This window comes from Cervus canadensis, chromosome X (genome assembly GCF_019320065.1).
Source record: "Cervus canadensis isolate Bull #8, Minnesota chromosome X, ASM1932006v1, whole genome shotgun sequence".
NCBI lineage: Eukaryota > Metazoa > Chordata > Mammalia > Artiodactyla > Cervidae > Cervus > Cervus canadensis.
Window position 1 is genome coordinate 3,875,533 of NC_057419.1, and position 17,252 is coordinate 3,892,784.

At 47.6% G+C, this 17,252-nt stretch overlaps 1 pseudogene; it reads left to right on the forward strand.

Moving 5' to 3' along the window:
* Positions 1-17,252, forward strand: part of LOC122434705 — a 275,692-nt pseudogene that overhangs the window by 41,652 nt on the left and 216,788 nt on the right.

Below are 17,252 nucleotides of genomic sequence, written 5' to 3' on the forward strand. Positions count from 1 at the left end.
CAGGAGTCCTCACATCCTTTTGAAACCTCGAGAGGCACGCGGAGTTAAATGCTTCAAAAGGAGAGGATGGCTGCCTCCTCTTGCAAATTGATAGGAATCCCAGAATTCCTGTGGTAACTGGAAATAACCCTGGCCTACCCACTCACCTCGAGAGGAGTCCCAATTGCTCTGCCAAGCCTCGAGGAGAATACCGATGTGTCCCTCGCAACAAGACAGGGGGCCTGACGTTGCTGAACCAACAAGAGTTTTGAAGGGCCATTCCCGCCATAACTCGAGAACATACCCCAGGTTCCCACCACATCTTGAGAAAATCATGAGAATTCCCCCACGCATTGAGATTAGGCCCCATTCCCCTGCACTGCGTGCAGAGAAAGTCCTTTTTCCCCGTCAAACATGAAAGGAGCATTGACTTCCTAGATGAAACTCCACATAGTCCCCAAGAACTCTGTCACAAGTCTTAGGGAGCCTGAGTTCAATGCAGCAAGGCAAAAGAGTCGCGTGTACCACAAATCAACACTAGATGAGACCCGATTCTCCTGCATTTGCTCCAAAGCAATCTTGCATTCTTTATCAAGCAGGACAAGTGGCTTGACTACATTTGGAAACTACAGAGTTTCCCTAAGAACACTGACATACGTCTAGACGAACACGAACATAACCACACAACTCGAGAAAGCTCAGTGTACCCTAAATCATTTCTAGATGAGAGCTGATTCCCTGCCTTCGAATCAAGAGGAATGCCAACTTTCCACATGCCCCTCAAGAGGAGGCTTCTCTCAGCTATAGGTATGTGAGAGGGACCCTGAATTTGCTGCCTCAATTTGAATGGACACCAATATGCTCTGAATCGAAATAAGGTGGGAATTCCCTGAAGTGACTTGAATGCAGCCTCGTCTTTCATCTCACAAGATATCGGGATGTCTGAATCCCCTATGGAGACCATAGAAAAAGCCCTAGTTCCCCACCTCATTTCGAGAGGAAGCCTCACATCCCTTTGACAATTCGAGAGGTACACGTAGTTCAATGCTTCAAAGGTAGACGATGACTGACTCGTCTTGAAAATTGACAGGAATCCCAGTATCCCTGTCGCAACTTGAAAGGGTGAGCGGGTCTCCCTATTCACATGAGAGGCATCCCTATTGCCTAGCCATGCCTTGAGGAGAATCCCGAAGTCACCCTCGCAACTAGACAGGCGAACTTACGTCGCTGAACAAACAGGAGTTTTGAGGATCCATCCTGTAGTAACTCGAGAATATAACACAGGTTCCCTCCTCAATTCGTAGAAAACCATAAGACTTCCCGCTCGATGAGAGATGACACCACATTCCCCATCTGAGATGAGACCAGATACCCCTGCATTGAGTGTAGAGCACATCCGTGTTCACCCTCAAACACAAAAGGAGCCTTGACTTCCTTAATGGAACTCCAAAGAAAACCCAAGAAAACCCTCACAAGCATAGAAGAACCCTGAGGCCCCCGCAGCAACACGAAAGCACTCCGTGAACTCCAAATCAACTCGAGCTTAGGCCCGATTCCCCTGCATTGTCTCCAGAGCCATCCCGTATTCCCCGACAAACACGACAAGTGGCTTGACTTCCTTTAGGCAACTCTAGAGATTTCACAAGAATACCGTCACACGACTAGAGGAACACCAGATTAGCAAGCAACTCGAGAAAAGCTCCGTGTACACCAAATCATCTCGAGATGAGAGCTGATTCCCTGGTTTGATGCAAGAGGATTGCCAACCTTCCACAAGCACCTCACGAGGAGGCTTCTCTCAGCTATATGTATGTGAGAGGGACCCTGAGTTTGCGGCCTCAAGTGGAATGGACAGCGAGATGCCCTGACTCGAAATAAGGCCGGAATTCCCTGCAGTGACTGGAATGCAGGCTCTTCTTTCATCTCACAAGATGAAGGGATGTCTGAATCCCCTGTGAAGACCCTAGAGAAAGCCCTAGTTCCCTGCCTCATCTCGACAGGAGTCCTCACATCCTTTTGAAACCTCGAGAGGCATGTGGAGATAAATGCTTCAAAAGGAGAGGATGGCTGCCTCCTCTTGAAAATTGATAGGAATCCCAGAATTCCTGTGGTAAATGGAAATGATGCTGGTCTCCCCACTTACATCAAGAGGCATCCCTATTGCCCTGCCAAGCCTCGAGGAGAATACTGATGTGTCCCTCACAACTAGACAGGTGGCCTGACGTCGCTGAACCAACACGAGTTTTGAAGGGCCATCCCCGCTGTAACTCGAGAACATACCCCAGGATCCCAACACAACACGAGAAAACCAGGAGAATTCCCCCACGCCGTGAAATGAGGCCCACTTCCCATGCAATGCGTACAGAGAAAGTCCGTGTTCCCCAGCAAACATGAAAGGAGCATTGACTTCCTAGGTGAAACTTCACAGAGTCCCCAAGAACTCTGTCACAAGTCTAGAGGGACCCTGAGTTCAAACCAGCAAGACGAAAGAGGCCCGTGTACCACAAATCAACCCTAGATGAGGCCCGATTCCCCTGCATTTGCTCCAGAGCAATCTTGCATTCTTCATCACACAGGACAAGTGGCTTGACTACTTTTGGAAACTTCAGAGTTTCCCCGAGAACACCGTCATAAGTCTAGAGGAACACGGACTTCAGCACAGCAACTCGAGAAAGCTCAGAGTACCCCAAATCATTTCAAGATGAGAGCTGATTCCCTGACTTCGAATCAAGAGGAATGCCAACTTTCCACAAGCCCCTCAAGAGCAGGCTTCTCTCAGCTATATCTGTGTGAGAGGGCCCCTGAATTTGCTGCCTCAATGTGAATGGACACCGATATGCCCTGACTCGAAATAAGGCCGGAATTCCCTGCAGTGACTTGAATGCAGGCTCGTCTTTGATCTCACAAGATGAAGGGATGTCTGAATCCCCTGTGCAGACCTTAGGAAAAGCCCTAGTTCCCCGCCTCATCTCGACAGGAGGCCTCACATCCCTTTGACAACTCGAGAGGAACTCGGAGTTCAATGCTTCAAAGGTAGACGATCACTGACTCCGCTTGAAAATTGACAGGAATCCCAGTATCCCTGTGGCAACTTGAAAGGACACTGGCTGTCCTGCCTCACCTCGAGAGGTGTCCCTATTCTCCTGCCAAGGAACGAAGAGAATCCCGAGTTGTCCCTCGAAACTAGACAGGAGTCCTGATGTCACTGAAGAAACACGAGTTTTGAGGCGCTATCCCCGACGTCACTCGAGAAAATAACTCAGGTTCCCTCCGCAACTCGAGAAACATCATGAGACTTCCCGCTCGATGAGAGATGAGATCAGATTCCCCTGTGTTGCGGGCAGAGCAATTCCGTGTTCCCCATCAAACATGAAAGGAGCCTTGACTTCCTTGATGGAATTCCAGAGAGTTTCCAAGAACACTGATACAAGTCTAGAGGGACCCTGACGTCAACGCAGCAACAGGAAAGAGCTTGGTGTACCCCAAATGAACTCGAGATGAGGTCAGATTCACCTACATTGGCTCTAGAGCTATCCGGCATTCCCCATCAAACTCAACAAGTGGCTTGACTTCCTTTAGGCAAGTTCAGTGATTCCCCGAAAACACCGTTCTAAGTATAGACGAACACCACGTTCAGCACAGCAACTAGAAAACAGCTCCGTGTACCTCAAATCCTCTCGAGATGAGAGCTGACTCCCTGGCTTTGACTCAGCAGGAATCCCAGCTTTAAACAACACCTAAAGAGCAGGCTTCTCTCAGCTATATGTATGGGAGAGGGACCCTGAGTTTGCTGCCTCAAGTGGAATGGACACCGTGATGCCCTGACTCGAAATAAGGCCGGATTTCCTTGCAGGGACTTGAATGCAGGCTCTTCTTTCATCTCACAAGACTAAGGGATGTCTGAACCCCTGTGAAGACCCTAGAGAAAGCCCTAGTTTCCCACCTCATCTAGACAGTAGGTCTCACATCCCTTTGACAACACGAGTGGAATGCAGAGTTCAGTGCTTCAAAGTAGACGATGACTGACTCGTCTTGAAAATTGACAGGAATGCCAGTATCCCTTTGGCAACTTGAAAGGACACTGGGTCTCCAGCCTCATCTCGAGAGGCGTCACTATTGCCCTGCCAAGCCTCGAAGAGAATCCCGCGTTGTCCCTCACAACTAGACAGGAATCCTGACGTCGCTGCACAAACACGCGTTTTGAGGGGCCATCCCAGCCGTTACTCGAGAATATAACACAGGTTCCCTCCGCAACTCCAGAACAACATTGAGACTTTCCCCTCGCCACGAGATGAGGCCCGATTACCCTCCAATGCATGCAGAATAGTCCGTGTTCCCAATCAAACACAAAAGGATCCTTGACTTCCTTAGTGAAACTACAGAGAGAAACCAAGAACACTGTCACAAGTCTTGAGGGACCCTGAGGTCCCCGCAGCAACATGAAAGGGCTCCATGGACTCCAATTCAACTCGACATGAGGCCCAATTCCCCTGCACTGCATGAAGATCAAGTCCGTGTTCCCCATCAAACACGAAAGGAACCTTGACTTACTTGATAGAACTCCAGAGAGAACCCAAGAACACTGTCACAAGTCTAAAGGGAGCCTGAGTTCAACGCAGAAACACATAAGAGCCCTGTGTACCGCAAATCCACCCGAGATGAGGCCCGATTCCTCTGCACTGGCTCCAGAGCAATCCTGCGTTCCTCATCAAACCAGACAAGTGGCTTGACTTCTTTTAGGCAACTCCAAAGATTCCCCGAGAACACCGTCTCAAGTCTAAAGGAACACCAAGTCAACACAGCAACTCGAGGAAAGCTCCGTGTACCCCAGATCATCTCGAGATGAGACCTGATTCCATGCCTTCGACTCAAGAGGAATGCCAAATTTCCACAAGCCCCTCAAGAGCAGGCTTCTCTCAGCTATAGGTATGTGAGAGGTACCCTGAGTTTGCTGCGTCAAGTGGAATGGTCACCGAGATGCCATGACTCAAAATAAGGCCAGATTTTCCTGCAGTGACATGAATGCAGGCTTGTCTTTCATCTCACAAGATGAAGGGTTGTCTGAACCCCTATGGAGACACTAAAGAAAGCCCTACTTCCCAGCCTCATCTCGACAGTAAGCCTCTCATCCCTTTGAAAATTCAAGAGGAACACAGAGTTCAGTTCTTCAAAAGTAGATGATGACTGACTCCTCTTGAAAATTGACAGGAATCCCAGTATCCCTGCCGCAACTTGGAAAGGACAGTGGGTCTCCCTATTCACATGAGAGGCATCCCTATTGCGTAGCCAGGCCTCGAGGAGAATCCCGAGGTCACGCTCGCAACTAGACAGGCGTCCTGACGTCGCTGAACAAACAGGAGTTTTGAGGATCCATCCTGTTGTAACTCGAGAATACAACCCAGTTTCCCTCCGCAATTCAAAGAAAACCATATGACTTCCCGCTCGATGAGAGATGAGACCAGATTCCCCTGCATTGAGTATAGAGCACATCCGTTTTCCCCATCAACCACAAAAGGAGCCTTGACTTCCTTGATGGAACTCCAAAGAAAACCCAAGAGCACTCTCACAAGTATAGAGGGACCCTGAGGCCCCCGCAGCAACACGAAAGCACTCCGTGTACTCCAAATCAACTCGAGATTAGGCCCGATTCCCCTGCTTTGTCTCCAGGGCCATCCCGTGTTCCCTGGCAAACACTACAAGTGGCTTGACTTCCTTTAGGCAACTCTAGAGATTTCACGAGAATACCGTCGCAAACCTAGAAGGACACCAATTTACCACAGCAACTCGAGAAAAGCACGTGTACCCCAAATCATCTCGAGATGAGAGCTGATTCCCTGGTTTGACACATGAGGAATGTCATCCATCCACAAACACCTCACGAGGAGGGTTCTCTCAGCTATATGTATTTGAGAGGGACCCTGAGTTTGCTGCCTCAAATGGAATGGACAGCGAGATGCCCTGTCTCGAAATAAGGCCGAAATTCCCTGCAGTGACTTGAATACAGGCTCGTCTTTCATCTCACAAGATGAAGGGATGTCTGAATCTCCTGTGAAGACTCTAGAGAAAGCCCTAGTTGCCTGCTCCATCTCGAAAGGAGTCCTCACATCCTTTTGAAACCTCGAGAGGCACACAGAGTTAAATTCTTCAAAAGGAGAGGATCGCTATCTCCTCTTCAAAACTGATAGGAATCCCAAAATTCCTGTGGTAACTGGAAAAGACCCTGGTATCCCCACTCACCTCGAGAGGCGTCCCTATTGCCATGCCAAGCCTCGTGGAGAATACCAATGTGTCCGTCGCAACTAGACAGGTGGTCTGATGTCACTGATCCAACAGGAGTTTTGAAGGGCCATCCCTGCCGTAACTCGAGAACATACCCTAGGTTCCCACCACAACTCGAGAAAACCATGAGAATTCCCCCACGCCATGAGATGAGGCCCAAGTTCCTTGCATTGCATGCAGAGAAAGTCCGTGTTCCCCATCAAACATGAAAGGAGCATTGACTTCCTAGATGAACCTCCACATAGTCCCCAAGAACTCTTTCGCAAGTCTAGAGGGACCCTGATTTCAACGCAACAAGACGAAAGAGGCTCGTGTACCACAAATCAACCTGAGATGAGGCCCGAATCCAATGCATTTGCTCCAGAGCAATCTTCCATTCTTCATCACACAGGACAAGTTGCTTGACTACTTTTGGAAACTCCAGAGTTTCCCCGAGAACACTGTCATACGTCTAGAGGAACACGAATTTCAGCACAGCAATTTGAGAAATCTCAGTGTACCCCAAATCATTTCTAGATGAGAGCTGATTCCCTGCCTTCGACCAAGAGGAATGCCAACTTTCCACATGCCCCTCAAGAGGAGGCTTCTCTCAGCTATAGGTATGTGAGAGGGACCCTGAATTTACTGCCTCAATGTCAATGGACACGGATATGCCCTGAATCGAAATAAGGCCGGAATTCCCTGCAGTGACTTGAATGCAGGCTCGTCTTTCATCTCACAAGATGAAGGGATGTCTGAATCCCCTGTGGAGACCTTAGGAAAAGCCCTAGTTCCCCGCCTCATCTCGACAAGAGGCCACACATCCCTTTGACAACTCGAGAAGAACACGGAGTTCAATGCTTCAATGTTAGACGATGACTTTCTCCGCTTGAAATTTGACATGAATCGCAGCATCCCTGTGGCAACTTGAAAGGACACTGGCTCTCCCGCCTCACCTTGGGAGGCGTCCCTATTCCCCTGGCAAGGATTGAAGAGAATCCCGAGTTGTCCTCGAAACTAGACAGGAGTCCTGATGTCACTGAACAAACACGAGTGTTCAGGGGCCATCCCCATCGTCACACGAGAATATTACCCAGGTCCCTCCGCAACTTGAGAAAAACCATGAGACTTCCTGCTCGATGAGAGATGAGATCAGATTCCCCTGCGTTGCCTGCAGAGCAATTCCCTGTTCCCCATCAAACATGAAAGGAGCCTTGACTTCCTTGATGGAATTCCAGAGAGTTTCCAAGAACACTGATACAAGTCTAGAGGGACCCTGACGTCAACGCAGCAACAGGAAAGAGCTTGGTGTACCCCAAATCAACTCGAGATGAGGTCAGATTCACCTACATTGGCTCTAGAGCTATCCAGCCTTCCGCATCAAACACGACAAGTGGCTTGACTTCCTTTAGGCAAGTTCAGTGATTCCCCGAGAACACCGTCCTAAGTATAGACGAACACCATGTTCAGCACAGCAACTAGAAATTAGCTCTGTGTACCTCAAATCCTCTCGAGATGAGAGCTGACTCCCTGGCTTTGACTCAGGAGGAATGCCAGCTTTAAACAACACCTAAAGAGGAGGCTTCTCTCAGCTATAGGTACGGGAGAGGGACCCTGAGTTTGCTGCCTCAAGTGGAATGGACACCGTGATGCCCTGACTCGAAATAAGGCCAGATTTCCTTGCAGGGACTTGAATGAAGGCTCTTCTTTCATCTCACAAGGTGAAACGATGTCTGAACCCCTTTGAAGACCCTAGAGAAAGCCCCAGTTTCCCGCCTCATCTCGACAGGAGGCCTCACATCCCTTTGACAACACGAGTGGAACGCAGAGTTCAATGCTTCAAAGTAGACGATGACTGACTCGTTTTGAAAATTGACAGGAATCCCAGTATCCCTCTGGCAACTTGAAAGGACACTGGGTCTCCAGCCTCATCTCGAGAGGCGTCACTATTGCCCTGCCAAGCCTCGAAGAGAATCCCGAGTTGTCCCTCACAACTAGACAGGAATCCTGACGTCGCTGCACAAACACGCGTTTTGCGGGCCGTCCCAGTCGTTACTCGTGAATATAACACAGGTTCCCTCCGCAACTCCAGAAAAACATTGAGACTTTCCCCTCGCCACGAAATGAGGCCCAATTACCCTGCGATGCATGCAGAGTAGTCCGTTTTCCCCAGGAAACCCGAAAGGGGCCTTGGCTTCCTTAATGGAACTACAGAGAGAACCCAAGAACAGTGTCACAAGTCTAGAGGGACCCTGAGGTCCCCGCAGCAACATGAAAGGGCTCCCTGGACTCCAAATCAACTCGAGATGAGGCCCAATTCCCCTGCACTGCATGCAGAGCAAGTCCGTGTTCCCCGTCAAACACGAAAGGAGCCTTGACTTACTTGATAGATTTCCAGAGAAAGTTTGACAAATAATGTATGATATCATTTAGAGAATGTAAACATACAGCAAAGTAGAGAATATGATAAAATGGAGGTTCACAGATATAGAGAAGTATCTACTGGTTATCAGCGGGGAGTGAAAGAGGGCGGGGCAATACAGAGGTTGGGGAGTGGGAGTCACACAGTGATAATTAGGTGGAAGATGAGTTCAGGCATGCATTGTAGAACATAGGGAATAGAGGCAGGACTTTATCATCACTATAAATGGATAGCAAGATTTAACAGTTGTGTAATCAGAAAGAAAAGGAAAGAAAGAGGTGGGAGGAAGGAGGGAACAAACGAAGGAAAAGAATGGCGTTTTTGGTGGTCAAAAAGTCAATACAGATTAGGCCCTTTTTATCAAAGGATTCTATTTTATTTTATTTCATTTATTTTAATTGATGCGTATTTACTTTACAATATCGTGGTGGTTTTTGCCATGCAGTGACAACAATAAGCCATGGGAGTACATGTATTGCCTATCCAGATTCCCCCTCACATCTTCCTCCCAATCCAATCCCTCTGGGTCACCCCAGTGAACCAGACCTTGGCACCCTGTCTGGTGCATCCCAGGGATAAAAGGGCTTTTATCCCTTTCATGTATGATAATACACATGTTTCAGTGTTCTTCTCTCAGATCATCCCACCCTTGCCGTCTCCCACAGGGTCCAAAAGACTGTTCTGTAAATCTGTGTCTCTTTTGCTTTCTCCCACAGAGTGTTATCATCTCCATCTTCCTAAATTCAATATATATGCCTTAGTATAGTGTATTGGTGTTTTTCTTTCTGACTTACTTCGCTCTGTATAATAAGCTCTAGTTTCATCCACCTCATTAGAATGGATTCACATGTGTTCTTTTTAATCGCTGAGCAATATTCCACTGTGTCTATGTACCACAGCTTTCTTACCCACTTCTCTGCTGATGGTCATCTAGGTTGCTTCCATGCCCTGGATATTGTAAACAGTGCTGTGATGAACATTGGGGCACATGTGGCTTTTTCACTTCTGGGTGAATCAGGATTTGGATGAGGAGAAACCATGATGACTATTAGCCTATTAGTGGTAAACCCTGCACATGAGTTTGGTTGAAGGAGTGGGAGCAAAGCTGGAGATGGTTGTTTCAAACCGGCTGAGAGTGTTCAGATAAATGTGGTGCTGTCCTGCTGGGGGACATCTCTGGTTGCTCTGTTCTCACCAGCAATGGAGGATTTTCTTCCCTTCCTTTCATTTCCCTTGTTTCCCTTTCTCCCTATTTCCTCCCTACCTGAATTTTTTCACAAACATTCAATGTGCTGCGCTGTGCTGTGCTTCATTGTTCAGCCATGTCCAACTCTTTGTAACCCAATGGACTGTAGCCCGCCAGGGTCCTCTGTCCATGGGGATTCTCCAGGCAAGCATACTGGAGCAGGCTGCATTCCCCCCTCCAGGGGATCTTTCCAACCTAGAGATTGAATACTTGTCTCCCATGTTGCAGGTGGGATTTTTTTTTTTTTTTTTCTCTCTGAGCCATCAGGAAACCCTTAAAATGGGCTTCATCTGACACTATGTTTTTCATAGGTGTAAGATCAAATCAGGTCTATTTTACGATTTCTAAGACTCTTCTTATTTTTAGAACACACAAAACACATTTATTACAAGTATCCTAACGTCTCTGTCTGCAATGTCTAAAATATATGCCACTTCTGGCTGAGTTTCAATTCTCAAGGGAATTTTAGTATGATTTTTCTTAACTTCATTAGACTTAATATGTTCTTAACGTGGTTCAGGTCTAGTTCCATACTCTTCTTTTGAATTGGCTGCTCATGTCTTTAAACATGTCCTCATAAATTTAAAGACCTGTGACACATCTTTCTTATAAAGTGATGGATCATGTCTCTTGACCATTATTCTATCAGGATTTAAGATCTTCTAACAATTCTAAGAGTCATCTTTTGGGTTTGTTTACGGCATGTTTTTCTATCTCTTAAAATGTTCAGCAGTGTAATGGACCCTGGGTGAGGAGCAACAAATGGACAACAGAATGTGAACCCTTCACAGGAAATCCAGGCAGACCCACTAAGCCAACAAACTCTCCCCAGGGGTTGCACCTCAGGCTGGTTGATCCTACGAGTCAATTTGAAAAATAAGGACTGAGGTGGAGCACACAATCCATTCCCCTTTCCTCCAGAGCCAACCAGCTCAAAGAGAGACCATGGGAACTAGATGCACAGGACAGGATGACTCAGTGTTTCGTCCAAGAAGCTCGATGCTTGTGGTAGCTGCTCATGGAAATGAATTCCACCTTGGTTTTGGCTGTGAGGTAAGCTCCAAGGGAGCTTCCAGCAAGAAAACAAGATGAGCAAAGAGATTTGTGAAGGCACGTGTTGAGAAGACCTTTGCACACAAGTGTCACACAGCTCTGGGCAAGCTCCACCCCTTGCTGGGAATACTAATCAGGCGCAAGTGGACATTTCCTGCATGGGATCCCCAAGCTCAACCTGAAACATGCATTTCTCTGCCTCTTCCCCATTACCCTCTTCAAAACGACGCCTGTGTAGTACTCCTAGTGAGGTGACTCTGAGTCCTAGACTTGAAACGAGACAGCTCCATGTGAAGCAAGGGCAAGTGTATTCTCTGCATTCTCACAGACTGAAGACAAGGGTTTCTGACTGGAGACCAGACAAGGGAGACGAGCTCCTGAAACACTGAGACAAGGACGCGGGATAGACTTTTCTGTCGACTGGCCAAGAGTTCAATGGGCTTCAAGGTGCATTAAGACCACATTGCAGGACGAACGAGCAGTGATTCTCACTTTCACAGACACTTAAACACAACCTAGTTGTCATGGAGGGAGTTTAGGCAAGATATGAAAAGTTAGATAATGGTGAAAGCTGAGAGAGAACAGAATGAATGCCCGAGGAGTGTGGCTGTGGGACAAGATTTGGAGGAGATGCACTCTGCCTTCTGTGACCCATCAGAGTTGACATAAAGGTGAGGGTGGCTGGTGTGTTTGGAGGCCTCTTGAGGGCATTACTAATGCCTCATTTCTCCCACAAATCATATGAATTGCTCCCCAACCTCCGCTAGACATGTCAGGATGGGGCTCTGTGATGTCAAAGAACACCCAGGGCCACAATTGGCTGGGGAAGAGACTTGCTGACCTCATAAAGAATGTGGGTGAGGCTCCATGGGGACGGGTATATGTAGGGGTGCTCAGGGGCCCTGGCAGACCACTGTGAGTCCTTCAAATGACTGAGGTGACTGGGAAGCCACAAGGCTCCAGAGTAGTTATGGAACAGCCACCTCCTTTTACCCAGGAGAAGATGAAGACCTCCCATCAATTAGGTCCAGAAAAAAAGTCAAGGTGTACTGAACCCAGCGAAACTCCTCTTGCCCATCAACCCCACCCCAGAAGACACCCTTCCCTTTCCTTGCCTGGCACATAACCCTTCACTGCCCACACCCCTTCTCCTGAAACTATCGTTCCCATCTGTCTTCACACTCTTCCCTAAACCAGTGCCATTCTTTCCCCCTGTCTTGTTTCCTCCAGGTGGTGACTGTAACCGTGAGGGTGAATAATCCCATTCCGGCTAAGCTGCGCAACAAAACTTTTCTGAAAACTCCCACCACAAAAAAGCTTAAGAAAATCAGATTCTCAAAGCTGTGTAGTCAGACTTCCAAGGCGAATGAACAGCTGAATCGGAAGGAACAAGAGGAGGTCCCAGAGACCATGGAGCCCCCTGCCATTCCATATAATCAGAATGAATAAGAGGAGGTCCCAAGACCATTTAGGCCCTGGCATTTCCAGGTAATCAGAATGAAACAGAGGAGGTTCCAGAGACAATGGTGACCCGTGACATTCCAGCTAATCAGAACGAACCAGAGGAAGTCCCAGAGACCATGGAGACCCCTGCATTTCCAGCTAATCAGAATGAAACACAGGATGTACCTAGACAGGAGACCCCTGGCATTCCAGGTAATCAGAAGGAACCAGAGGAGGTCCCAGACACCATGGAGACCCCTGCCATTCCAGCTAACATGAATGAATCAGAGGAGGTCCCAGAGACCATGGAGACCCCTGCATTTCCAGCCAATCAGAATGAACCACAGGAGGTCCCCAGTCGTCCCTGGAGATCCCTGCCATTCCAGCTAATCAGAACGAACCAGAGGAGGTCCCAGAGACCATGGAGACCCCTGGATTCCAGCTGGACCAGTGGACAGCCAGTGACTTTGGAGGATGGCTACAGACTTCAGAAATGCTTGGGGGTCTAGGCGCTGAGTACTAGCCAAAAGTACAGATGCTGAATATTATAGTAACTGCATACACTAATAACGAAAATAAAATAAAATCAAGCTGATGTGAAATTATGTTTGTCTCTGAGATCTCTGATAGTGGGGGGCAGAGAGGGCAGGGAAGGGAAAAGTGTGTGAGAAAGGAGGGAGATGGCTTCTGTGGAGTTGGAGATGGGACCAGAATGTCCAGGTTGCCAGAAAGTAGGGGGAAGAACTGGTTCCAGACTGAGCTACAAAGACACACTTCCCATGGGAGAAGAGGAAGATGACTTGGAGTTTATCTGTGTGAGTGCAGAGATGGACACTTAGCTGGGGAGCTGTGTCGTGTGTGTGGGGGCAGTGCCATTTGTTCAAAAGGCATACAAAGGAGCTGCCCCATCAAAAGAATGGAATATTGACATTTGCAGCAACATGGAGGGTAGAATATTGAGTAAAATATCTCAGACAGAGTTTGACAAATACTGTATAATATCACTTATAGAATGTAAACATACTGCAGAGTAGAGAATATGATAATAATGGAGGTGCACAAATATAGAGAAGCATCTGCTGGTTACCAGCGGGGAGGGGAAGAGGGTGGGGCAATACAGAGTTGTGGGAGTGGGAGGCACGCAGTGATAGTTAGGTGGAAGATGAGCTCAGGGATGCATTGTACAACATGGGGAATAGAGCCAGGACTTTGTCATAACTATAAATGGAAAGCAAGCTTTAACAGTTGTATAATCAGAAAGAAAAGGAAAGAAAGAGGGGGGAGGAAGGAGGGAAGAAAGGAACGAAAAGAAGGGCGTTTTTGGAGGTCAAAAAGTCAATACTCATTAGGCCCATTTTATCAAAGGATTCTATTTTATTTTATTTTATTTTATTTATTTTAATTGGTGGGTATTTACTTTACAACATTGTGGTGGTTTTTGCCATACACTGACATGAATCAGCCATGGGAGTTCATGTATTCCCCATCCTGATTCCCCTTCACATCTTCCTCTCAATCCAATCCTTCTGGGTCAGCCCAGTGTTCCAATCCTGGGCACCATGTCTTATGCATCGAACATGGACTGGATATCCCTTTCACATACGATAATATACATGTTTAAATGGTCTTCTCTCAGATCATCCCACCCTCGCCATCTCCCACAGAGTCCAAAAGACTGTTCTGTAAATCTGTGTCTCTTTTGCTGTCTCCCATATAGGGTTGTCATCTCCATCTTCCTAAATTCAATATATATGCCTTAGTATAGTGTATTGGTGTTTTTCCTTCTGACTTACTTCGCTCTGTATAATAGGCTCCAGTTTCATCCACCTCATTATGGATTCACATGTGTTCTTTTTAATGGCTGAGCAATATTCCACTGTGTCTATGTACCACAGCTTTCTTACCCATTTGTCTGCTGATGGACATATAGGTTGCTTCCATGCCCTGGTTATTGTAAACAGTGCTGTGATGAACATTGGGGCACACGTGTCTTTTTCACTACTGGGTGAATCAGGATTTGAATGAGGAGAAACCTTGAAGACTATTACCCTGTTAGTGTTAAACCCTGCACATGAGTTTGGTTGAAGGAGTGGGGCCAAAGTTGGAGATGGTTGTTTCAAACCGGCTGAGAGTGCTCAGATGAACATGTGGGGTGCTGTCCTGCTGGGGGACATCACTGGTTGCTCTGTTCTCACCAGCAATGGAGGATTTTCTTTCCTTCCTTTCATTTGCCCTGTTTCCCTTTCTCCCTCTTAACTCCCTACCTGAATTTCTTTCACAAACATTCAATGTGCTGCGCTGTGCTGTGCTTTGTTGTTCAGCCATGTCCAACTCTTTGTGACCCCATGGGCTGTAGCCTGCCAGGCTCCTCTGTCCATGGGAATTCTCCAGGAAAGCATACTGGAGCAGGCTGCCATTCCCCTCTGCAGGGGATCTTCCCAACCCAGGGATTGAATCCTGTTCTGCCATGTTGAGGTGGGTTTTTTGGTTTTTTGTTTTTTTTTACTGTCTGAGCCATCAGGAAACCCTTAAAATCGGCTTCATCTGACACTATGTTTTCATATCTGTAAGATCCAATGGGATTTATTTTATGATTTCCAAGACTCTCCTTATTTTTAGAACACACAAAACACATTTATTCCAAGTATCCTAATGACTCTGTCTGCAATTACTAAAATCTATGCCACTTCTGCCTGAGTTTCAGTTCTCAAGGGAATTTTAGTATGATTTGCACCTTCGTTAGATTTAATATGTTCTTAACGTCGTTCGGGGCTAGTGCCATACTCTTCTTGTGAATTGGCTGCTCATGTCTTTAAACATGTCTTCATAAATTTAAAGGCCAGTGATACATCTTTCTTATAAAGTGTTGGCTCCTGCCTCTTGCCCATATTTCTATCAGATTTTAAGATCTTCTAACAATTCTAAGAGTCATCTTTTGGGTTTGTTTACGGCGTGCATTTTCTACCTCTTAAAATGTTCAGCAGTGTGATGGACCCTGGGTGAGTAAGCAAAAAAGGACAACAAGATGTGAACACTTCACAGGAAACCCAGGAAGACCCACGAAGCCAACAAACTGTCCCCAGGGGTGGACCTCAGGCTGGTTGACCCTACGAGTCAATTGGAAAAATGAGGACTGAGGTGGAGCACACAATCCATTCCCCTTTCCTCCAGAGCCAACCAGCTCAATGAGAGACCATGGGAACTAGATGCACAGGACAGGATGACTCAGTGTTTCGTCCAAGAAGCTGGAAGCTTGTGGCAGCTGCTCATGGAAATGAATTCCACCTTGGTTTTGGCTGTGAGGTAAGCTCCAAGGGAGCTTCCAACAAGAAAACAAGATCAGAAAAGAGATTTGTGAGGGCACTTGTTGAGAAGACCTTGCACACAAGGCTCACACAGCTCTGGGCAAGCTCCACCCCTTGCTGGGAATACTAATCAGCCGCAGGTGGGCATTTTCTGCATAGGACGCCCAAGCACAACCTGAAGCATGCATTTCGCTGCTCCTTCCCCATCACCCTGTTCAAACCCAAGCCTGGGTAGTACTCCTAGTGAGGTGACCCTGAGTCCTAGACTTCAAACGAGACAGCTCCGTGTGGAGCGAGCGCAAGTGTATTCACTACATACTCACAGCCTGAAGACAAGGGTTTCCGACTGGAGACCAGAAAACGGAGGAGAGCTCCGGGAACACTGAGACAAGGAGGCCGGATGGAAAGGTTTCTGTCGGCTGGACCAGAATTCAATGGGCTTCAAGGTGCATTAAGACCACATTGCAGGACGAACGAGCAATGACTCTCGCTTCCACAGACACTTAAACACATCCTAGTTGTCATGGAGGGAGTTTAGGCAAGATATGAACAGCTAGATAGTGGTGAAAGCTGAGAGAGGACAAAATGAATGTCTGAGGAGTGTGGCTGTGGGGCAAGGTTTGGAGGAGATGCACTCTGCCTGCTGTGTGACCCATCAGAGTTGACATAGAGGTGAGGGTGACAGGTGAGTTTGGAGGCTTCTTTAAGGCATTACAAATGCCTCATTTCTCCCAGTATATCATCTGCATTGCTCCCCATTCTCCGCTAGACATATCAGGATGGGGCTTTGTGATGTCAAAGCTCACCCAGGGCCACCATTGGCTGGGGAAGAGACTTGCTGACCTCATAAAGCATGAGGGTGAGGCTCCATGGGGACGGATATATATAGGGGTGCTCAGGGGCCCTGAGCAGACCACTGTGAGTCCTCCAAATGACTGAGGTGACTGGGAAGCCACAAGGCTCCAGAGTAGTTATGGAACACCCACCTCCTTTAACCCAGGAGAACATGAAGACCTTCTATCAATTGAGGTCCAGAAAAAATGTCAAGGTGAGCTGAACCCAGCCAAACTTCCCTTGCCCATCGACCCCACTCCAAAAGACACCCTCCCATGTCGTTGCCTGGCACATAACCCTTCTCTGCCCACACACCTTCTCCTGAAGCCATCGTTCCCACCTGTCTTCATACTCTTCCCTAAACCAGTGCCATTCTTTGCTCCCTCTCTTGTTTTCTCCAGGTGGCCTGGGTAACGGTGAGGGTGAAAAATCCCATTCCAGCAAAGCTGCACAAGAAAATTTCTCAGAAAACTTCCACCACAAAAAAGCTTAAGAAAATCAGACGCTCAAAGCTCTGTAGCCAGAGTTCCAAGGTGAATGAACAGCTGAATCACAAGGAACCAGAGGAGGTCCCAGAGACCATGGAGACCCCTGCCATTCCAGCTAATCAGAATGAATCAGAGGAGGTCCCAGAGACCATGGAGACCCCTGCCATTCCAGTTAATCACAATGAACCAGAGGAGGTCCCAGAGACCACGGAGATCCCTGCCAT